Genomic DNA, 23,953 nt, shown 5'->3' with positions numbered 1-23,953 from the left:
CATTCCTAGATAGAAGGCACATAAAATACCTGACAAGAGGCAGAAACCCAGAGGAGATTGGTCTAGGTGGGAGGTATAAAAGCCAAACAAACAAACAAACAAACAAACAAACAAACAAACAAACAAACAAACAAACAAACAAACCTTCCAGGGTGCAACCAGTAGTTGTTGGAGAATATTGTACTTAGAACATTGTACTAAATACAATACTTAGTATCAATATTATTTCTGATACCGTAGGACCCCTATATGATAATATTATTCACAGAGAAATTTTCTTAATAAAAATTCACAGATCAAGGCAGAAATATAACAGAATGGAATGAGCTGTAAAATGTTAGAATGACACAGCCGTAAAATAGCTTTCTCCTCCCCTCTCTAAAGACTAATGATAGGCACTACCCTATTTGTGTGTGTGGGGGGGATGCTGATTGCACAAAGAATCTTCAACTGATTAATCACGCTGATTAATTGATTAGAGCCTGCTGTGCCACTTCCATGCGATAGATTTGAGAATGTCACATGTCAGTTCCTATTCCGGGGTACAAGTGCGGCATTAAGGAATAAAATGCATAACTTCTATCAGAGCTCCCTTGTGTCTACATGGTTTACTGCTTTCCTCCTTTCAGCTCCCCAAGGAAGCCTCCTTCTGCCCTATGACTGTTTCCACGTTTCCTTTATATTTACCATGGCAGACTCTTCATTTCATCCAGCTTGTATGAGCATCACATAGACACAAAACGCACACGTACACACGCTCACATGAGAGTACTTTATTGAAAAGTTTGTGGAAACATGAGCAAGGCTGGTAGAACTGTGAAGGAGACTGCAACGAAGAAACATGAGTTGCTATTGCCCGGAGCAATATGTCAAAAGGACAAATTTATCTAGACATGGCAGTATTTTTTTATATGTATGCTGGGATGCCTTTCACTCAGATGCACTAGGTAAAAAGATTACATGGAAAATAAGTGAGGCTGCATAGAAATAAATTTTATTGTCCAGATGTTCAGAGCAGATAAGAGTCTTTTATTTCATTTTATATAATTTTAAATGATAGGATTTTTTTTTTTTAAAAAAAGTAATGATATTAATGGAAGGTAAGAGGAAGAAGAATCATGTTCTCTGTATATTTTTAAGCAAGCCAACCTTTTATTCCATTTTTGAGCTAATATGAGGATAGGAGCCAGGTTGGTGGGGCTTGTTCGACCCTGGAAGGCAGCCCATCTAGAAGAAGGAAAACTAGAAGATTTCAAACCCCCACTGAGGCGCTGCCGTCGTCGTCCATGCCATGAGGGAACAGGCCGGGTAGGTGGGACTCGTCAGCCCTGGAAGGCAGCCCATCTAGGAGAAGGAAAACTCTGACTTCAAACCTCCACTGCCTTGTGGCTATATCCACCAATAGAAAAGGCTTCAGGAGTCAACCTCAAGGCAATATCTGGAGCCAGAGTCCCGGAGGCAGTTCATGTCATTCTGCCAACAACTGCGACGTTGCTGAAACCAGTCGTATTGGCTGTAGCCTTTCCATTGGACTATTTCAGTGACATGGAGAGGGGGGATTTGCTGCTTGGGTAACAGCCTATCCTCCATATTATTTTACCCAGGCTTCATGCCTTGGAGAGGACACTCCAGCTTCGCGTACAGCGTCAAAACACTAGACGATGTTCCAAGTCCTCCATACAGAGCACGTTGCCATAGTCTCTCAAGACTGAAGGATGGCTACGATGCAGATATTTATTTATTTATTTATTTATTTATTTATTTATTTATTTATTTATTTATTTATTTATTTATTTATTTATTTATTTATACCCCGCCTATCTGGGCGACTCGTCCTCTCTAGGAACACAATTCTTCATTTTTCTGACCCTTTCCATATTTTGTGGTGCAGTATTTGAAAAATAATAACAAATATGAGAATGTAATTTTAGATTAAAATACTGAGAATGTCTTTATTTTTTTCTGCAAAACATATTGAGATGTGCATCTTAGAGTAAAATGTATTCAAAAATGCATATTTGAGGAACTATAATTTTCCTAACATTAAGATTTCTTATTGTTTTTTTTTTTAAACAAAATTTACGGATTGATACAGAAAAGATTGCAATAATTTCTTCAAATTAGCAGACATCATCTATCCCAGGATAAGATCGGCCACAAATGTTTGCAGTTCACAGATGCTTAACATCTAACATACAGGAGGGCAGGCTGACTGAAATCAAATTAACCCTACAGTCACCCTTCGTGAAATAAGGCAATGGAGCCATTCTCAAATGGAGTTCTGTTTGAAATGCAAAAGAACTGGGGAACAGATGGATCTGACCAAGGAGCAATAGAAAGGATGTTTTACCTGCCTGTGATGTGACTGTCCTCCTTTTCAGATGTAAATGGAGGCGGTAGATCAATTTTGGCTGGAGATGCACCTTGTTGGGGAAAAAGCTAACTATTGGTTTATTCTTCATTCATATTTTCTGGATGCTGCAGATGTTTCCTCCTTAAAAGGATGTTACTTATGCCTGTGCTAAATAGGGATGGAAAGGAAAATTCATATTAACCACATTTATTTATGAATGTGCTTGTTTTATGGTCCATGAGACTGCTAGTGTATGGATGCATGTATCTGTCTGTCTGCCTGCCTGCCTGCCTGCCCTGTCTGTCTGTCTGTCTGTCTGTCTGTCTGTCTGTCTGTCTTTGATCATTAGGAAGAAGAGTGGTAATTATTTCTTCTTCCTCCCCCCCCCACGTTATTTTTAAAGAAATGTATATGCCTCAAAATGTAAACATAGAAAAATGCACACATGCACGTTTTAGACAGGGAGGAATATGTATACAAAATGCCTGCATTTGAGAAAGCATGAATCAAAGTTGGTATGAAAACAAAATACAAAGGCCAAAATGTGCTTCTGCTGGATCCAGCTACTTCTGCCAGAATCAGCAAGCAGGAATTTAGCTCTTGGGCAATGCATTAATTTAACAAATAGAAATCATAGCAGTAATTTGAGACAGATATTGTGCATATTTTTTCACTTTCAAGTCTATGCACTCACATTTTCTCTTCAAAAGCAATGCAGAAAGAAAGACATCCTCCTCACACTAGATTATGTTCCTGTATCATTTTACAAATCTTCAAAGTCTCTGGAGTATTTTCTGAGAAACAGTCTCTGGAGATTTGAGAACATGAATAAGTGATGCTATATTCACTTTCAAAGTTTCCTCTGGCACACACACACACACGTGTGTGTGTGTGTGTGTGTGTGTGTGTGTGTGTGTGTGTGTGTGTGTGTGTGTGTGTGTGTGTGTGTGTGTGTGTGAACATAATCTAAGGCTTAGGTTGGCATTCAAATTTCTGCTGCAAAAAATAGACCAATGCAACCATTAATGGTAACTATCCAGTAAACCCAAATTCTTCAAATGTATCTGTGCAATGTTAGCAAAGACTTCCAGCTCTCCTAGAGTTGGGAGTTTATTTTCATAAAAAGACAATAGTGAAATTTAAGAGGCTGGGAGAAAGAAAAGTCATCTAAAACCAGGCAAATACACAAGTGCCATTTGGACTCCGTTGGTGCCCACCCGCTGCCAGGGGAGTCTAGGGCGGCTTCTTATCCATTGTCCTTTCTCCCTCACCTTTGTATTGTGATTTGCAATGGGTGTTTGGCAATTCACCTGGATGACTCAAGCAGGGACTTTCCACTTTGCGGGCAATACTTTTTATTTCGATGATATGTTTCCAAGCATGTTTTCATTGTGCTTATTTGATCTTACAGCGATTGGCTGCCTCGAGCACCACTCTTTCAGAGACAGGCAGGGTAATATGGGTTGGTAAGCAATATCTGAAATCCTGTTCCTAAACACAGTAACTGTGGAACAAGAGTGGGCCCTCTGGATCAGTGAGGTTTGGTGTGTCAAGTATAAGTTCCATTGATTCAAAGGGACCCAGTCCAAATCACTATGCTTAAAGTAAGACACAACTAGAATAGGCCCATTTGTATCAGTGCAACATACAGAGTAGCGGACTTGCCAAATCCCCATGGATTCAGTGGGCCTACTCTAGTGCAGCTTATTATACTAAGCAACAAGATTTTGAACAATAGTTGACCCTAAAGTCAAAATATTGCTTTTCTTCTATGCATTAATTTTTGTATCACATATGGTTGCTCTTTTGGTAATTTAGCTCCTAGATTTTGGAAATCCCTCCTACAACAGGCCAGCCTGGCACCATCTTTGCACCCCTTCCAAAAGCAGACAAAGACCTTTCTTTTCAGGCAAGCTTTCCCTCAATGACTGGCTGCCTGAGTGAGAATTTTAGATGGATTGTTATGCATTGCTGCTTTGACCATGTTTTTAGTATTGCTTCTGCTTACCATTTCTCAGTGTTAGCTAGTTCATTCCCTTTAAATCAGGCTTGTCCAACCTGCGGCCCGAGGGCCGCATGCGGCCCAGGTTGGCTCATAATGCGGCCCAGTGAAATTTTTTATTTTTAAAGAAATTCCAAAGTTTCAAGTTACACTGCCGGCGCTTGTGGCCGGAATGCGGCCGGGGCACGTCACAACAGTAGAGGAGGAGAGAGGGAAGGAAGGAAGGAGTGGGAGGGGAGGGGAGAGGGGGGCTGTGTGACTGCATTACGCCGTCCCCGTCAATAGGTGGATCCCCTCCCGGCCCCATAAAGCCACCGGAGTCGAAGCTGGCAGCCTCTGCTGTCTGAGATCGCAGCTGCCGGTAAGCACGCTTGGAGCAGGGCTGCGGAGGACGGCTAGGGCTGCCCCCCCATGCGGCCCAAACCAAATGTATGTGTGGCCCAAACCAAATTTTCATCTTCTAATGTGGCCCAGGGAAGGTGAAAGGTTGGACACCTGCTTTAAATGTTTGTGTATTTATTGCTTTTAGCTTTAAATAATGTCTTTCAATGATGTAAGCCACCTTGGGTCATTTTTAAGAAGAAAGGCAGGATAAAATATTTTAAATGAATAAATATAAATACATTAAAAATTCCTCAGATTTGGAAACTGTGCCTCTACAATATTTCTGCACATGTGCTGTAGGACAATATGGGAACTTGTGAGTCTGGATTGGAACCAGCATCATCTTGATCCTGATAACGATTTGGGAAGAACAGCTGATGGTCAGTGTACTTGATTTTTTTGTTTTTGTTTTTAAATCTACCTCATCAAATGTCTTCCCCTGGTTTTGTTCTCCCATATAGTAGGAAAAGTCTCCAGATCAAAAACCATGTTCTTCCACATTTAATTATGTTCATTTTGTTAAAGTTATATGCTGGCTTGCTCCCAGAAGTGGGATCCAAGGCAGAGTCCAAAATAGCTAAGAAACAGTGGAACATTAAAATACAATATAATTATAAACATTACAAACATGAAGACATTAGAATAGAATTACATTTGTTATGTTATTGAAATACAATTAAAATTAAAGCACTTTAAGCCACTTCATTAAAATAAGAAAAGAAATCTAATGCATTGGCTAAAATCTTATGAGACCCTTCATCACCAAAGGCCTGCCTGAATAAAAAAAGCCTTTGTCTAGCAGCTGAAGGAGAGCAGGGAGGAGGAAAGCCTCGCCTCTTCCGCCAAGAAATTCTAAGGTAGACATGGGAGCTTCATGCTTCTACTCTGAGGGACACGAATATTTTGTTTGTTTGACTTATATTTTCTGCCCACTACCCAAAGGTCTCTGGGTGGCTTACAACAATTAAGATACAATAAAAAAGATTAAACAATTCAAATACAATTAAAATATGTACTCTAAAAATTGCCATCAGGACCCACAGTTGATATTATTTCAATTAAAAGCCTTCTGGAAAAGGAAGGTTTTGAATTGGCACCAAAATGTCATCAGTGTCGGCGCCAGACAAATCTCCGTCGGGAGGGCGTTCCATAGTCTGGGGGCAGCTGCCGAAAAGGCCCTTTCACCACAAGCCATCCCTCTTACCTCCTTTTGGGGACCGCTCTTTCAAAAGGGCCCCCTGGCTAGATCTTAACTGCTGGGTAGGCTCATATGGAAGGAGGCAGTCCTTCAGGTATGCAGGGCCCAAGCCGTTTAGGGCTTTATACGTCAAAACAAGCACTTTGAATTGGGCCCAGGCAGCAACTGGTAGCCAATGTAACTTAAACAGAATCAGCTTGAAAAGTCCCCTAGCTGCCCCACCACTCACCAGCCGCACAGCTCAATTCTGGACCAATAGCGGTCACCAGACAGTCTTCAAAGGCAGCCCCACGTAAAGCACATTGCAGTAATCTCTATGAGATGTTACCAGTGAGTGTGTAACTGTCATGCGACTCCACCCATCCAGGTAGGGCCGTAGCTGGTATAATTTCCGCAGCTGAAAGAAGGCGCCTCTGGCCACCGAGTCCACCTGGGCTTCCAGTGTTAGACTGGGGTCCAGGAGGACCCCAAAGCTGTGGACCCTGTCCCTTAGGGGGAGTGTAACCCCATTCAGGGCAGGGAAATGGCCCTCCAGCCTGTCTGGCAAAGCACCCACTAACAGCACTTCCGTCTTGTCTGGATTGAGTTTTAATTTATTAATCCTCATCCAGTCCATTATCAGGTCCAGACACGAGTTCAGCACAGAAACTGCCTCACCTGGATTGGTGGAAAATGAGAGGTAGATCGGCATATTGCTGACTCCTCAGCCCAAACCTCCTGATGACCTCTCCCAGCGGTTTCATGTAGATGTTAAACAGCATGGGGGACAGTATCGAGCCCTGAGGAACCCCATGACATAAATGCCATGGGGCAGAGCAACTGTCCCCCAGCACCACCCTCTGGACACGGTCAGCTAGGAAGGAGCGGAACCACCGTAAAACAGTGCCCCCAACTCCCAACCCAGCCAGCCTATCCAGAAGGACACCATGGTCGATGGTGTTGAAAGCTGCTGAGAGGTTCAGGAGTATCAACAGGGTCACACTCCCCCTGTCTCTCTCCCGGCAAAGGTCATCATACAGGGTGACCAAGGCAGTGTCCGTACCAAAACCCAGCCTGAAACCCAATTGAAATGGATCCAGAAAATCTGTTTCATTCAGCAGCACCTGGAATTGCCCGGTCACAACCTGCTCTAACACTTTGCCCAAATAAGGGAGGCTCGCTACTGGTCGGTAGTTAACCACCAGCCTTGTGTCCAGGTTAGGCTTTTTAAGGAGTGGTCAAATTACCACCTCTTTCAAGGTGGTAGGGACCACTCCCTCTCTCAAAGGGGTGTTCACAGCCTCCTGGACCCAGGTGTGAACCCCCTGGCAGATCTTCCAATTAGCCAAGATGGGCAAGGGTCAAGCAGGGTGGACGTAGAATGGACAGATCCAAGCACTCTGTCCACATCCTCAGGTCTCAACAATTGAAACTCATCCATTAATACTTGACCTAAGCACGGCACACTGGACACATCCTCTGATTCTGCAGTAATGGTGGAGTCCAACCCACTGCGAATCTGAGCAATTTTTCCCTCAAAATGAATGGCAAACTCATCACAGCGAGCTGATGAGCAGTCCAGGACCTCCACCGGATTTCCTGGTTGAAGAAGATCCCGGACCACCCGAAACAGCTCTGCTGGATGACATTCTGAGGAAGCAATACGGCTGGAGAAATATTGCAATTTCGCCAGCTGTATTGCCACGAAATAGGCCTGATAATGGGCTCTAAGTCCAAGGTATGGTCCTTCTCATGTGTCAGGCCAATGACATATTCAGACAGCCCCATTGTTGTCATGGTGGCCATGAAGTCCTGAGCCGCCCCAGTCAAGGCAGCCTCGGCATGGATGTTGAGGTCCCCCAGCACCAACAACCTGGGAGTCCTCAACACTCCGTCAGCTACCTCCGTCAGCTCAGGCAGGGAGACTGTTGGTACACAGCAGGGTGGGTGGTACACCAACAGCATCCCTAATCTGTCTCATAAGCCCAACACACAATACAGGCCCTCAAGACCTCCTCTCAAAGGGATAGGAAGCCTTATCAAAGAGATAGAAATCCTATAGACTATAGCAACTCCCCCTCCCCGACCCTCCGAGCGACCTTGGTGCTGGACCGAGTACCCAGGCGGACACAGCTGGAAGAGGGGAACACCACCCTCCTCTCCCACCCAGGTCTCAGTAATGCATGCCAGGTCAGCACCCTCATCCAGAATTACACCATGGATGAGGGCAGTCTTATTTTGTACTGACTTGGCGTTCATCAACAGCACCGTGTGGCTCAAGGATTATATGAATATGAAGCTCAGTACCACAGGTGTCACAGTGGTCCATTCGTTTTCCCCCAAAACCAACCTGGTCCACTCACTGGACTACTCATAGTGCACACTTCTGATGGTGGTGACATCACACTAATGATAGATGTAGTCCTGCCAGTGCTGCCCTGCCCGTCCCTCAGCTGACTGCTCAGCAGCTGAGTGGGGAGACTCATCTTCCTGCCTTCTTGCCAGGGTGGTCGGCTGTGGGAAGAGACAGGGCAGGGCCAATGGGACTACGTCCATGATTGGCATGATGTCACCACCATCAGAGGTGCGCACTGTGCAGAGCCTGGGCTGGTTCTGGGGGGGGGGGCAGGAATGGACTGCAGTGGCACCTGTGGTGCTGCACTTCATATTCATATCCCTTGGGATACAAGTGTCTGTTCCAGAGCCTAGGAGCAGCCATGGAGAAGGTCTTGTCTCAAATCCCCACTGAATGGGCCTCTGCAGGTGGTGGGACTAGCAGAAGGGGCTCTTCAGCATGTCTCAAACCCCAGCCTTGTAAGAGTGAATGCAATCTTTCTGATAACCTGGACCCAAGTGATAAAGAATGTTACAGGTCATAACCAGCACTTGGAACTGCTCCTGAAAACAGACTGGTAGCCAGGGAAACTGTGGTACAAGGGGAATTAAAAACTTATACGTTGTTTTTGTAAGTTATTTTTGTCTTTTTGATGAAGAAATGTGCAAAGGTTGACAAATCCTTATAACAAAAATCCTTATAGCAAATAAAATCAAAGTCTCACTGACGTACATTGGCTGGATTAAATAGTACAGAGATAACCTTTTAGATCTGCTTCCGAGGAGCTGTTAAAGAGGAGAGGCCTGCTTTAAAAAAAAGAGAGAGAAGAGACAGGGACAGCCTAAATTCATGAACACAGGTGAATGAGCAAGGATTTAGAGCCAGGTTGTGGCTGTCGTTAGAATCTTAGCTCTGCAAAGCCAAAAGGGACCCTATGGATCATTGAATCCAGTGTTTGTTGTTGTTGTTGTTGTTGTTGTTGTTGTTGTTGTTGTTGTTGTTGTTGTTGTTGTTGTTGTTGTTGTTGTTGTTGTTGTTGTTGTTATGTTAAGCACTCAAAACCCTCTGTGGGAAAGGATTAACGTTTTCAGTGTTGTTTCCCCAGTCTTTTGATTTTTTAAAAAATTTCCTAACTTTTCTGTTTTGGTTAGGAAGGAATCAGGGATGTTGGCAAGTCTTCAAGTTTGAGTCCCATGTCCGAGTCTTTGGTACCAAGTCCCAAGTCTGAGTTTGTGTCCTTGATACCAACTCCCAAGCCCACAGCCCCAAGTCTGAGTCCCTATTAAAAAAACTAGCTTTTTCCCCCCAGAAAAAAGGAGGGGTGGGTGAGTTCCAAGTTCCAAGTCAAATCTAAGTTGCTAACGCAACTTAAGTCCTTCTTGACAGTGAGTCCTGCGACTTCAATCCCCATCTTGGGAGGAAGTTCACACGTTCTGATTAGTTTTATTGTTTTTAAAAAATGAACCAGATGGTATCCTTGCACTCATCTCTGCTAGAAGATAGTTCAGAAGATATTATCTAAAAAAACATTTCCATGCTTAATGACTCTTCTGTAGCTCCCTGAGCATGACCACTGGTAAATGGTTCATGAAGTGGCCCCCTTAATAGCCCCATCCAGGCATTTGTGTCGTTTTGTTACCACAGACAAAGGAGGAGTGCCCCGGTCCCACCATCCCAGTTTGATCATCCTTCTATGTGTGTGGTATGGTTATTCTGAAAGGCAGAATGTATGTTGTCCATGGAGGTTCTTTAATGAATTTGAAAAATGTGGAGAGTCCCCATGGTTAGGGGAAATTCTCCCACTCAGATTTGTCACCTCTCTTGCCGAACAGGGTGACAGACAGGATGGGAGAAGCATAATGCTAGGGCACTTCCTTCCTTGAGACTTGTGTATCACCTGACCAGAGCTAATCTGTCGCTAAACCCTACTTTCTCACAGAGTACCCATTCTTCAGGGAGCCACAGCCGATTCCAGCTATTACCTCTGTATTCATCACACTTTATCTGTATAGGTATAATGTTTTACAGCAGATGCACCAGAAAACTGTAATTTGTGAAGGCTGAGGTCCTCAGAGTGCTTATCAAACGGTTTCCCAAACAGATTCCCTTGTTTTGCTATTTAGAAAACTATCAGCTTGCTAAATCAGGGAACGGAGGCTTTGAATTCATCCTGCTCTGGAGCAAAGTGAAAAATAAGGCAGAATAACAAACCTCACATCAAAGTGCTTTGTATTTGAAAAGTGCACCATACAGCTTGATATACTAGACAACAAAATAAAAAAAAAAATTAGTGAGCTGAAGGGACAAGTCCTGTGTAAGTCAGCAGAGAGGAAATTTTTGGCGTCCCGGGTACTTTGGACTATAACTCCCAAGACCCTTTACCCCGGGCAATCTGGATAAGGCCGATGAGAGATGATAGCTTAAATCATGCTTTTTGCTTCATTTTTTTTTTCCAGAATCCAGTCTCTATAACCTGTTTTGTGGGCCTGTCATACCTATATTGATGGTGCTACACTGAAAAGGAGACGGTACTTGTAGCTAAAATCTTGCTTAATTGGATCCATTTTTGTTCTTTTTGTGCCATGGCTTTCATGAATGAATTCATTAATTAAGGAAAATTGTCTGAGATGTATTGTTTAATTAATGCAAGCTCTCTCTGTGTGCGCGCATGTGTATGTGTCTGCTTTAGAGAGTGCACTTTAAATCATGTAAGTCATATTTTCCAAAGGTTCCTCCCATAAGTAGGAATCTATCACTCTTCTAAGGCTAGCACATCATTAATCTTGGCAGCTTAATGCTCGTTCTTGACCTGCTTGTGTAGTGTGGGAAATGACGGTCGGATTAATTTGCAGAGAATCTGCTTGCATAACCACTAAAACCTTGCCTAGCCAACGAGTGATTGAACCAAGGTAAAAATAAACAGAGTAATGATAACATTAAATACTATAATGAGTCTCTGTTGAACAACTGACATTACGAGCGGTGTCTCTTTTCTCAACACCCTTCCTAATGAGTGGGCTCTTTTTTCGCAGGTCTTTTGTTTTAAATGAAAAAGAGGTGACATCCTGTAATTGTTCTCAGTAGTATATGAAATGAAGTTCTGCATTGCTGTCAAAGGCTATTGTTCCCAGCTCCATTTTATATTGGAGCTTTATATTTGCATTGTTTTATTGTACTGCAACACCATTATTAGAGCTTCCAGCCCCCTGCACTATTCTACCTCTCTGGCTTATTTTGAGACACTCCTCATATGGGAGGGGAGCACCCACCAGGACAAGGCTACAACGCTGTACCCTATCCAAGTTTGAGTCCCAAGTCCACTATGGAGGATTTTAACCTCTAACATTTTGTGTCAAGCAAATGCTCTGGGACTGGGCCACCATCACTCCTGGGCTACTCAGCATGGCTCAGTGTTGTGAGCATTCACACACCTTCTCAAGAAACTATCTCAGCAACCTATGGTCTGCAGTCCAAAGAGGTCATACACAGTCCTGCAGAATACACTGTTCATTGTGGAACAAGCTGTTCCCACATTAATTTTGTAAGGTTGTCCAGTTATGCTGCCTTACTTGGATCAGATGACTCTGCCTTCTGTTTTAAAAAAATCATTTTATTGAATGTTATCATTTCACTGACATTGGCTTAAAAGCAGTCAAATGCCCAAGCAAATTGCATCAGTTCAAGTTACCAACACAATCAATAGCAACTGTATGTGTGTGGAGGAGGAGTGTGAAATTCACCAGGGACCTTATTCCCAACCTTGGGTCCCCAGGTGTTTTTGGATGGAAACTCCCAGAAGCCTTCACCACTAGTTATGCTGGTCAAGACTTCTGGAAGCTGCAGTCCAAGAACATCTGGAGACCCAAATCTGGGAACTACTGTGTTACAGCCTTCATTGTTAATCTGGATGCTGGAAAGTTTCTGTGGGGCTTTTATTAACACAGTTAATAAAGACAGCAAAGAATGTAATTGACTCCTCAAAGACCAGCCATGCGGTTACAAACATCACAATGCAGGGTGTGTGAAGGCCACCCCTTTGTCCAAGAAAGTAAAAGAAAAAGATGATCAAGTGTTTAAGCCTGCATTAAAAAAATTGTCTTTTCAACTTTACCAGAAAGAAGGTTGAAGCGAATTAACAGCCAATATATAAGCCACTGAGAAATGGAGGGTGATTTATGAGTCAGTAAATCATTTTTCTAGTTAATTGCCTTATTGCTAGAAGCACTTCTAGTTTTTTTCCCCTCCTTTACATTTTTTTTGTAAGTATCTATTACCCTCCAATTTGTAGCCCTCAATTTTGTTTACTGATCAGAAGATGCAGCTGGAACTACATTTGACTTAATTAATTTCCTTGCAGGCTGCACAAGTGAAGTCTGAATGCCTTTAATGTAAAAGCATGTGCGCCATCATGCCAGGAATCTGAGTGTGATTTTTTTTAGTCTAGCCGTTCAAGGAGGGGTGTCTGGTGATTCGTTTCTATCACTAACTAACTAAAAAAATAAATTTAAAGAATGATCCTGTTTTTATTTAACTCCTGCCTCTCCTCGCTCGTGATCCCAACTGATGTGTGTTTTTGTCAAGGCAACCATGTCTTTTGTCAGCTCTGTGTATTGAATTGCTACATGAGAGAGCCAGTGCTGGGTTAGGAATAGGGAGCTCTGAGTTCAAATCTTTCTGAGGCATGAGACCCATTAGGTGGTCTTGGGCTAGTCACAGGGTTATAATGTGGATAAAGAGGGGAACAAGAGAACTAGATTTGAGGCTGTGAACTCATGGGTGGAGTTAGGGTTAATAAATATATAATGCAGATAGCAATTAATAAATACATAAAAATAACAAGAGGAAAAGGGGAGGAATGCAATACTGTAAGCTGGCCCAGCTCAAAAGTCATTATGGCCCCACATTTTACTGATAACATGCAATTTGCATGAGGAACATAGTTATGTGCTGAAAACATCTGATTGTCACAGCGGGAGCCACTTCCACGGTTTGTGAATTCACATGCTTTATGCTTTGATTGATCACTGTGAAGTAACCATAGGTTTCGATCTGGATGTATGACTGCTTGGTAGATCATCTCCAGAACATTAACAGATCTCAGGTTTCAATTATGGGCTATCTGCAACACATAGTTCGGCTTTCAGAAATGTCAAATTTATTTAGTGCAAGGCATGAAGTGTGCATGGGATGGTGTGAGAGGGGAGCATTTCAGGTCATGCCCCAAACCTTGGGTACACTTAGAGTAGCTTTTTCGGAATCCAGTAACTGAAAGCAAAATGCAAATAGTTAAACAACAAAACTTTGATGCCAAGAGCCAAGCACTTTTACAGAGTTTATATGTATGTTTTCAGAGGGTTTTTTTAAAAAAAAAGATTAAATCAATTCCAGTTTCTGGAAACACTCGTGCATCTGCATAACTATCCATTTGTGTATTTTACCTACAGAATGTTCCCCCTCCTTCTTAGCCTTTTCAGTACACTTGAAAAAACAAGAGAGGCACATCCTATTTGAAATACAAGCAGTGAGCAAATATTTCAGCTTCAAAAATGCAACATTGTCATTCCGTCTCTGAGATGCAAATGTTTGGTATCAATGTTGAATGATCAAATTAAAATGTATTGTACTGCCATAGCTCCTGTGTTAGAACTGTATTACCAGTTCCTCTCTTTTTCTCAGTTATCCAATAGCTCATTATTTTCTACAAGAATTGGTTATTTGGAAATGACATCATTTGTTCAGTTGTGTGTGCTCTTCCAGTTGAAACAGTAGTCTTTTTTCCTCCACTGCCAAATCTATAATTACTCCCCCCCCTTTTTTTTTGTTTAGGCTTCTCTGCTCCATTTCAACATAGTCATGCATTTGTTAAGGAATGCGCAGATGAATCAAAGTAGGATGCGCCAATGTTTCATTTGCATGCAAATACTAAACATTTATTCTGCATTTGTGCATCATTTTAATTTCCTTTGTTCTGCTCCAGGAACAAGGGAAACAACAGCTTCTGCTTAAGAGCTCTTGGACCCATTTTTTGATGGTGTGCTGAGAAATTCTCATGGATCCCCAGGTCCCATGTGCACTTCTGAACAATTTAACAGCACTTTATTTACAGAAACATAGTTCTCAAAGGCCTATGGAGGCATTGAGGCTGCTTTTAAAAAGTCAAAAACCTGTGGATGGGTGGAAAATGCTTGGCCGACTCTCACCTTCAGCACCTCTATATCTCCTGCAGTATGATTGTAAAATGACTTCTCAGAGTGCCCAGGCACAAGAAGGTTTACAAGTACATTTAGACAAATGCATTTACCATATCCCTTCAGATATTAAGTACAGGCAAAAAGCAGGCGTCGTTGTCATTTAATCGTTTAGTCGTGTCTGGCTCTTCGTGACCCCATGGACCAATGCACACCAGGCCCTCCTATCTTCCACTGCTTCCCGGAGTTGGGTCAAATTCATTTTGGTTGCTTCGCAGACACTGTCCAGCCATCTCATCCTCGGTCGCCCCCTTCTCCTCTTTCCTTCACTCATTCCCAGCATCAGGGTCTTTTCCAGGAAGTCTTCTCTTCTCATGAGATGGCCAAAGTATTGGAGCCTCAGCTTCAGGATCCATCCGTCCAGTGAGCACTCAGGCTTGATTTCCTTCAAAATGGATAGGTTTGTTCTCCTTGCAAAAAAGCAGGCAAGCACTGCCAATTTAGAGATAGGCTTCGACTGCCACTTTGGGGGTCTGTGCTGGTTCGTTTATCATCCAAACAGGTGTTGGGTAGTTTGGTGCCCCAATCCCTCTGGCGGGATTAGCAGCTGGCCTGAGGAAGTCCAACCTTTACCAAACTTGGAGGGATTGTAGAGGAGAGTCAGTGCCTGGGGGAAGGCAGAACAGGGAGGCCTGGTTGCTGCCTCTGAGTTGGCACCCACTGGAGGAGGCAGGGCTTGGAAGTGCCAAACACCTGTTTGAACAATAAACAAACTGGCATGAACCGCTGAACTTGCAGTTCGTGCCCATCTCCAAGTGCCACTTGAGGTGGTAAACTCTGGTACTGCTGGCAGTTGTAGTTCCAAACCTCAATGCATTTCTCCTCTCTTGTCTTAAAACTAGAGATGGGGACGGAGCACCAAAATGGCACTTCTTCTTTGTTCATGGGCCGTCAAACTTGACAACCCGTGAACCACAAATTGCCCCTCAGTGACTCAACAAACAAAAAATCAATTCATCTTTTCTTTCTTTCTTTCTTTCTTTCTTTCTTTCTTTCTTTCTTTCTTTCTTTCTTTCTTTCTTTCTTTCTTTCTTTCTTTCTTTCTTTCTTTTTGCTTTCCCTCCTCTTGCTAAACCCTGGGGCATAGGAAAAGGAGTGAAAGCAGGGACCAAAGTGATCCAGCAGCCACAGCTGCAGGATTGCTTTGATTCCTGTTCCCCTCCTCTTGCTAAGCCCCGCAAACCTGTAGCAATCCTGCAGTGCTTTGATCCCTTTTCCCCTCCTCTTGTTAACCCCCTTGCTAAGCGCTGCATGATCGCTTTGATCCCTGCTTTCCCTCTTGCTAAGAGGGAAAGATGGAGAAGAAATGTGGCATATAAATAAAACTAATGCTGGTTGTTGTAGGGTTTTTTGGGCTGTTTGGCTGTGTTCTGGAGGTTTTTCTTCCTAACATTTTGTCAGTCTCTGTGGCTGGCATTTTCAGGGGACAGGAATTAGAACTCTGTCTGTGTTCTGACTCCTGTCCTCTGAAGATGCCGGCCACAGAGACTGGCGAAACGTTAAGAAGAAAAACCTCCAGAACATGGCCAAACAACCTGAAAAACCTACAACAACCATCAGATGTGGCCATGAAAGCCTTCGAGAATATGTTAAAACTAATCATCATCATCATCATTCCCCACAGGGCATAGCAAGAGGAGGGGAAGCAGGGATCAAAATGAATAAAATTAACACTAGTTTTCAGAATGTCTGTTGGAAATGTGAGAAATTGGTACATACTTTCATATGTGGTGGGAATGTGAAAAAGTACAAAGATTTTGGAAACTAATCTTTAAAGAATTAAATGATATATGTGAATTTAATTCTGAGATAGCTTTGTTATCAATATTTGAGAATGTGGAATATGATATGATGACTAGAGAGTTGATTACCAATTTATTAACAGCAGCCAGATAAATAATAGCTAGGAATTTGAAATCAAAATTGGAATTTCATTTGAAATAATGGTATAATGAAATATGGAACATTGCTATAAATGACAAATTAACTTGTAATTTAAAAACTAAGAAAGGAGATAAGAAAAATAATAATTTTTATGATATATGGGGCAGATTTCTTGAATATATGCTAACAAGAGGAAAAGAGAAAGTTTCAAATCAGGAATCAATGCCGTTCTGGAGAAGAGGACAATAAAGGAAGAAGAAGAATAAAGATAGAGGAAAAAGAGGATTACTGCAAGAGGTCCTGATTAGGGTGGTGGGGAACACAGTTAATTTGTATTTTGATTTATGCATTTTATGTTTATGTTGTAGTTTAAATAATAATAATAATAATAATAATAATAATAATAATAATAATAATAATAATAAAACAAAAATAATAATAACAATAATAACAATAACAATAACAATAATAACAATAACAACAATAACAATAACAATAATAACAATAATAACAATAATAATAATAATAATAATAATAATAATAATAATAATAATAATAATAATAATAATAATAATAATAATAATAATAATAATAATAATAATAATAAATTATACATTATACATTATACATTATACATTATACATTATACATTATACAAATGAAAAAACAAATCACCAAATTCATTCAGAAAATCATTAATTCATTGATTTGTATTCATACGAATCAGTGCCCCAATGAATATGAATCAATGAATTTTAGTGTTTTTTTGATTCATTGATTTGAATATAAAACATCTCCCCCAGCACCTAAAGATACCACAATTGCAGATAAGCTTTCACTGACTCTCCTCTAGAATTCCTCCATGTTTGGTGAAGTTATATACTCACAAGGAGCTCCCCCCCAGGAAAGTTTTCCCCAGGCACCTAGAAACATCAAAATCACAGAGAACCTTCCCATGACTCTCTTCTACAACCTCTCCAAGTTTGGTGAAGATTGGGATTCCCCAAGCCAGCTGCTAAAGGCACTTTCCTGGGGGGGGGCACTTTTTTGGCATCTTTTAATTTCGTGGCTGCTGTCTCCATATGCAGTGATCATGGAGCCCAAGAAAGTAAAATCTGTCACTGCCTCTATATCTTCCCCTTCTATTTGTCAGGAGGTGATGGGAACTAGTGGCCATGATCTTAGTTTTTTTGATGTTGAACTTCAGACCTTTTTTGACGCTCTCCTCTTTCACCCTCATTAAGAGGTTCTTTAAATCCTCCTCACTTTCTGCCATCAGAGTGGTATCATCTGCATAGCAGAGGTTGTTGATATTTCTTCCAGCAATCTTAATTCCATTTTGGGATTCCTCCAGTCCAGCCTTCCGCATGATGTATTCTGCATATAAATTAAATAAGCAGGAAGACAATATACAGCCTTGTCGTACTTCTTTCCCAATTTTGAACCAATCAGTTGTTCCACATCTAGTTCTAACTGTTGCTTCCTGTCCCACATATAGGTTTCTCAGGAGATAAATAAGGTGGTCAGGCACTCCCATTTCTTTAAGGACTTGCCATAGTTTGCTGTGGTCCACACAGTCAAAGACTTTTGCATAGTCAATGAAGCAGAAGTAGATATTTTTCTGGAACTCTCTGGCTTTCTCTATAATCCAACGTATATTAGCAATTTGGTCTCTAGTTCCTCTGCCCCTTCGAAATCCTGAAATACTTCTGGGAGTTCTCGGTCCACATATTGCTGAAGCCTACCTTGTGGATTTTGAGCATAACCTTGCTCTAGCGTGTGAAATGAGTGCAATTGTATGGTAGTTGGAGCATTCTTTGGCACTGCCCTTCTTTGGGATTGGGATGTAGACTGATCTTTTCCAATCCTCTGACCACTGCTGAGTTTTCCAAACTTGCTGGCATATTGAGTGTAGCACCTTAAGTGTCATCTTATAAGATTTTAAATAGTTCCACTGGAATGTCATCACCTCCACCGGCCTTGTTGTTAGCCAGGCTTTCTAAGGCCCACTTGACTTCACTCTCCAGGATGTCTGGCTTAAGGTCAGCAACCACACTATCTGGGTTGTCTGGGACATCCATATCTTTCTGGCATAATTCCTATGTGTATTATTGCAACCTCTTCTTGATGTCTTCTGCTTCTGTTAGGTCTCTCCCATTTTTGTCCTTTATCATGTCCATCTTTGCACAAAAGGTTCCTTTAATAGCTCCAATTTTCTTGAACAGATCTCTGGTTTTTCCCTTTCTATTCTTTTCATCTCAACCGTTGCACTGTTCATTTAAGAAGGCCCTCTTGTCTCTCCTTGCTATTCTTTGGAAGGCTGTGTTCCATTTTCTGTAACTTTCCCTATCTCCCTTGCATTTTGTTTCCCTTCTCTTCTCTGCTCTTTGTAAGGCCTCGTTGGACAGCCACTTTGCTTTCCACCCTTTCAGCAAAATCCTAGGTATATTTTTCTGGAATTAGTTCCAATGACATTGGAATTGGAATTAGAATCTAGTAAGCATTATAATAATCTCATGACTCTTAGCATTAAGGTCTACTTTTCCAGATGCTTTTCTCCCATCAGAGCTCTGAAACCAGATACATGGGTGGGAGGAGTTGTTAAAAGAAAAAGCTACAGACAAACCCACATCTAAACATGCAGCTTTCCTGTGACCATAACATGTGGTTTAGACCTGACAAGACATATGAATCTTGGAAAATACAACTTGGAATGGAGAATTTAAGTGGGACAATGCATTATAAGTTTGATGGAAAAGTAGTAGTGGAAACATGTACTAGCTCCTATAAGCAATGTAGATGATGAGATGCATTAGGGAAAGTGTGCTAGAAAGGAGATGAAATAAAAATTTAGATTGGTCTGGTTTATCTGTGGCTCCTTTCTTAAAATACTTGAATGTATAGCACATGTTATTTATACAAATATGATTTAAAATATGTGTGAACCATGGCTTGACATAGAATATTCAAAATAATGTCTAACTTGTTTGATTTAAAATGAATACCTTAGATTTAGTGAAGAAAATAGTGGGCATCCAATTTATATTGTTCAATGAATTTAATTGTAATTGCTACATGTATTTCTCTTCTACTTTAACTAGCAAAATTAAGGGCTGAACCGTACATTACAGATGATCTGTCATTAGAAGCGTCAAAAAATGCATGAATGTCACAGTTGCAACTGTCCTTATTTTCTTATATCTTGCAGATTACAGTAGCTTGTTCTGTTTGAGATTGATATTTATGAGTTAAACATATCCTTGTTTACCAATCTGTGCTTGGAAAATGTATGTGGAACACTAATAGGGTTTCAGATTCAGTGATGTGTTACTTGCAATGTACAGTTTCATGCCAAGTGTCAGAATCTATTCTACATGCTTTCTAAATACAAAAAATCAATCTATACTCATTTATACAAGCATGTTTTCAGTTTATACTTATATTTCATGGAACTTATTGGCTGTGTTTTCCAAGTGGGAGTTCAACGCTGTGTTCTCCTTCCTCGTGCTCTGTTTTCAGTTCCTTCTTTTCCCCTAGTTTCTTAAGAAACCTACTCCTGGGAATACGTAGTTTTTCTCTTTCTCTCTACTCTTTCATTCCTTCAGGTTCCAAAGAAACTGAACGCTTGTTTTTGAAATGCAGTTGCCTCTCAAAAGATTCTGAAAACTCCTGGATGGAGTTTGATCAGTCCCACCACTTTCACAGGTGTGTTTGGTGAGGGCATGGGAGAGGGCCTTCTCTGTCACTGCTCTCAGACTCTGGAACTCCCTCCCACAGGAAGCTATGCTGGCCCCACCTTTGCTGTCATTCCACAAGCAGGCAAAGACCTTTCTTTTGAGGCAGGCTTTTTCTTAATGGCTGGTGGTCTGAGAGGGTTTTTTAATAGATTGTTGTGCTCTGTTGTTTTAAATGTGTTTTAGTATTGAATTTATTTACTGTTTTTCATAGAATACTTGTTTAGTTCTTTTAAAATATTTGTATATTTACTGTTTATAGCTTTTAAATATTGTCTTTTGAATGATGTAAGCCACCTTGGGTCCTTTTAAAGAAGAAAAGTGGGATAACATATTTTATAAACAAACGAACGTAGGGTCGAATAATGAACGAATGAATGAAACAAGAGAGGGATGGAGGTTCATCTACCAGGGCCCAGCATTCGTTCGAGTTACAGTTCCTAGTTTTTCAGTGAAAGGGATGGTGGGTCTTAAATTACAATTGCTCTACAATGGCCATGCTGATATGGATCATGAAATGTCTTGCCCAGTACATCTGAAGGACCTCAGTATGAGGAAGACCTCTCTACACTGTTCTTGGCTATTGTTTCCTGATGATATATTTTTCTCTGCCAACAAACACTGCAGTCTCTAAAAGGGTAAGCCCCATTTTTGTACTAATATGAAGTTAGAAGAGAACGGCCTTCTCCTTTCCTTTAGTTTTTCAAATGATTTTAAAAAGTGTGACTTTCCAGTTTGCAATAAATTCAGTCATTCAAAGCCACAGAAAACAATTCGTTCAGCGCAGGAGCTGTCATAGTCTATTACCGTTTTTTAAAAAATGAAGTACTGCTTCTGACTTCAGATCACCACTTCATGTGAACACTCTCCCATTTCTCTTGACAGTCGTGGACATTGAAATAATACAAAGCATAACCCAATCAATAGAGTGTGAAGAATCTGAAAGCGAAAGACAGATGTTCAAAAGCAATCATCACCTTTCCAATTTAATTATATCAACATGGAACAAACAAACGATGAATCACATCTTTATGATGCAATGCTGCTTTTTAAAAAAATGTTATCCTAACACCAATTTGGAAGGAATATGTCTTGCTTTGCCCATGGATGGTGTTCCCAGAAAATATGTACATGGGTGAAGATCCAAAGATCTCCATGTAATCCTATACTTACTTACCTGGGAGCGTTGTGTAGTTTTGCATTCAACTGTTGTATAATTTATGGAAGGGATCTGCACAAATCTGGTGGGGCTTTGTAACTGTTTCTCTGAACATCCCTTCTTCTATCAGGAACTGTTTTGTGAAACTGTGGGGAGTTTCAACAGTAGATTCTTATCAATGGAGAAAAGATGGAGAAGAGATAAGTGCTGTTCTTGGTGGTGGTGATACGGATGATTCGAAAGCTCAATAGTTTTGTAAAAGATTCTTCATATCGTGGTGACTAAAAAGGTGCCCCCACCTGCCACGTTAAACACATGAGGCTGTGTTGGATGCTGCTAGATTGCCCTCCCTTCCCAGAGAAAGGAGGGCACGTTTTAGCATGACCACATCATGATACAGCAAGCGGGCATAACAGTTCTCCCTGCCTCATTGTAAGCCTGTTCAGTTGGTCTGCCAGCCTTGAGAGCCAGTGCAGTTGGTGGATGGTTGCTTTGAAGAAGAATAGAAATCTTTGGCCTGGGTCACCCGATTCAATGAAAGGTGGCCAGAACCATTTTGTCTATCTTTCATTGATTCTCTCAGGGCATTATGGGCAGGTTTAGGCGAGTCGTGTCTTAAATATTTGATCGCAAAAGTTAGAGGGAGTGCAGATAATTATAGGCAGAGATGGTGAGCCCCCAAGAGTACAGTTAGGTGAGGAGATGTTCTTCAGACCAGCGCCTCAGATCATATGATTCAAAGGCTGGGCCACAGTAGGTGGGGTCATCCTTGGAGAAAAGTTATAGACTTCTTAAAATCTCAGGAAATGCCCAGTTCTTTCAATCTTTCCTCATAGGGCTCACTTTCCAGTCCTCTGACCATTCTTGTTGCCCTCCTTGGAGCTTGCTCCAGTTGTTAGCATCCCTCTTGAAATGCAGTGTCCACAACTGAACAAAGTACTCTAGACGAGGTCTAACCAGTGCTGAATACAGGGGAACTAGTACCCCATGGAGTTTGGAGACTATACTGCTGGTAATGCAGACTAAAATATTTCTTTTTTCCTGCCACATCGCACTGTTGGCTGCTATTCCATTTTTTAATCTACAACAATTCCAAGATCCTTCTCACTCATAGTATTGCTGAGCCAAGTAACCTCCATCTTGTAACTGTTTGTTTGCTTTTTCTTAGGTGTAAAATTTTGTACTCATCCCTGTTAAATTTCATTCTGCTGTTTTCATTCCACTGTGGAAACCTATCAGTATCTTTTTTGGATTTGAAGTTCCTGTCTTCCAAGGTATTAGCTATTCCACCCAATTTTGTGTCATCTGAAAATCTGATAAGTATTCCCCGTACTCCTTCAGCCAACTCATTAAAGAAAAGGTTGAAGAGTACCAGGCCCAGGACTGAACACTTGTTACCTTTTCCCAGTTTGAGAAGGAGCCATAGATAAGCACTCCCTGCGTATGATTCTGTAACCAACTGTGTATCTGCCCGACACTTCTTGTATCTGGCCCCCACACCTAGTTAGCTTGTTAATCAGAATATCCTGGGAGAGTTTGTCAAACACTTTACCAAAGTCAAGATATATTGCTTCTTCAGCATTCCCACTGTCTAGGTAAAGGTAAAGGTTCCCCTTGACATTTGGTCCAGTCGTGTCCGACTCTAGGGGGCGGTGCTCATCCCCGTTTCCAAGCCAGGGAGCCAGCATTTGCCTGTAGACAGTTTCAGTGGTGATGTGGCCTGTGCAACTAGACACAGAATGCTGTTACATTCCCACCGTGGTGGTACCTATTTATCTATTCACATTTTTACATGCTTTCAAACTGCTAGGTTGGCAAGAGCTGAAACAAGCAACGGGAGCTCATTCCGTCACGTGGATTCGATCTTATGACTGCTGGTCTTCTGACCTTGCAGCACAGAGGCTTCTGTGGTTTAACCCAGTGGTTCTTAACCTTTGTTACTCAGATGTTTTTGAACTGCAACTCCCAGAAACCCCAGCCAGCACAGTTGGTGGTGAAGGCTTCTGGGAGTTGCAGTCCAAAACTCCTGAGTAACCCAAGGTTAAGAACCAGTGGTTTAACCCACAGCGCCACTACGTCCCACTGTCTACCCAGTGATTTTTTTAAAAATAAGATAAGATTAGTCCAACAGGATTTGTTCTTTACAAATCCATGAAGGCTTCTAGTTATTACTGCATTGTTTTGAAGGCCCTTGCAGAGTGACTACTTTATAACCTGCTCCAGAATTTTCCCTGGGATCGATGTCAGGCTGACCGGTCTGCAGTTCCCACGTTCTCCTGACGATCTTAACACCTTTTTAAAGAATGGGACAAAGTTAGCTCTCCTGCAATCATCTGGTACTTCACCCATCCTTCATGATTTTAGCTGTCACTAAAATCTTTGTTATTCTTTGTCATTTGAATTATATGTTTGCTTTTGGCTGGGGATGAGGTGCAGAGTTCTTCCACTCCCTGTAAATGGCTCAGAGTAGTGGCTTGACACTAGATGAGTGTTATATGAATGAATGAATGAATGAATGAATGAATGAATGAATGAATGAATGAATGATACACAGCTTTTTGGATTCACTAAAATTAGCATGTATATGATAATATTCGTATTCATATTCACATTTGTATTTGTAGTGTTGACCTATATAGATCTGGGCCTATGGGTCATCAATAAGTTGTACATGATA

This window comes from Pogona vitticeps, chromosome 1 (genome assembly GCF_051106095.1).
Source record: "Pogona vitticeps strain Pit_001003342236 chromosome 1, PviZW2.1, whole genome shotgun sequence".
NCBI classification, from domain to species: Eukaryota; Metazoa; Chordata; class Lepidosauria; order Squamata; family Agamidae; genus Pogona; species Pogona vitticeps.
The sequence above is the reverse complement of the archived record's forward strand: the minus strand, read 5'-3'. Positions refer to the sequence as shown.